Source organism: Myotis myotis, unplaced genomic scaffold (genome assembly GCF_014108235.1).
Source record: "Myotis myotis isolate mMyoMyo1 unplaced genomic scaffold, mMyoMyo1.p scaffold_m19_p_9, whole genome shotgun sequence".
Classification (NCBI taxonomy): Eukaryota; Metazoa; Chordata; class Mammalia; order Chiroptera; family Vespertilionidae; genus Myotis; species Myotis myotis.
Genome location: NW_023416401.1, coordinates 89,578,924 through 89,580,396, shown reverse-complemented (window position 1 = coordinate 89,580,396; position 1,473 = coordinate 89,578,924).

Here is a 1,473-nt window from a genome sequence, read left to right as displayed (position 1 = left end):
GGGCTCGCCCTGGGGAAGGTGTCTGCTAGCTGTGCACCTGCAGGGGAGAGAGCGGCCAGCAGAGGGCTCCTTCTCGGAAGATAGGAGCTGAGCCGGTGCACTGGGCTTCTGGAGGGCAGAGAGGGCAATCCGGGGCATGTCTCTGTAACCTTTTCTGTGAGGGGAAGCCAGAACCCCTCTCCCCTTCTGTGCCCTGCTCCGGGCTTGTGTTTGGAGAGGTCCTCGATTCATTGCCCGCATTCCTGCGTGGTGGGTTCCCGCGGAAGGTGAGGGAGGGAGAGTCCGAGACTTTCACAGACCGTTACCAGAGTTGCAGGAAAGACATTCCACGGGCAGGGGGCTCGTGAAAGGCAGAGGAAATCACTCCTCGGTGCCCCCGTGACGTAGCGGGGTCCCCGGGACTAAGGAGTGTCACCACAGACACAGCGCGCACAGCAGACACACATGCGTGGGCACGTGTGTGACTTCCACACCTGTGTGCGCAGTTTTAAAAAATCATCACCCAAGGATATTTGTCCATTGATTTTTTTTTTAAGAGAGAGAGAATGGAGGGGAGGGAGGACAGAGTTGGGGGGGAGAGGGAAACATCTATGTGAGGGAGAGACATCCATTGGTTGCCTTCTGTAGCACCCCAATCAGGGCCGGGGATCGAGCTGGCAACCCAGGTACATGCCCTTGACCAAGAATTGAACCCGTGACCCTTAGGTCAGAGGGCCGATGCTCTAACCACTGAGCACACCGGCCAGGACCTGTATATGCACACACATATACACAACCCCCACCACACACACAATATTCGGTGGTATTTTGTTTAAAAATAAAAATTCATAGGAAGGTCATGCTACTCTTTTAAGTCTACGAAATTCACCACTCACCCCAGTCTGACAGCGGTGTCACAGGGAGGTGAGGAGGGAGGGAGGGAGGGAAGGAGGGAGAGAGGGAGGGAGAAGAAAAGACACCAGTTTATTTCAAAAGTCAATCTGTTTACTTGTGAGTGAGCAGCTTTGAAGAGCATTCCTAAGTAAATTCTCCAATACCCAGAGGGTTGTGTTTCCCCACACCCACCTCCACGCGCTGCAGGCTGGCCCTGGTCGCCCTTGGAATGCGGAGGCACCAGCGCCTGGCCTTGGAGTTGGCCTTCAGCAACCACGGGCAGAGGTATGGAGGGCAGATGTCAGGAGAGAAGGCCTGTCCATTTCGTCTCATGGTCACTCAGGGATGGGCCCCACTCCAACCCCGGGGACCAACTCCTTCCCCAGCCGCTCCCTGTGTTTCCTGGGATCACCTTCCAAATTGCTCCCCCAGTCAATTCCAGGGGCTCAAGGTCAGCGTCTGGTGGAACAGGACGTGAGACCTAGCATGAGGTGACACGCCTACCACAGCTTGCCTGCACCCTCAGCCCTGTCTCGTTGGGCCCATCCACTTCCCTCTGTGACGGTGACCCCACGGCCTGGTGGGGATGCACACAGCTCA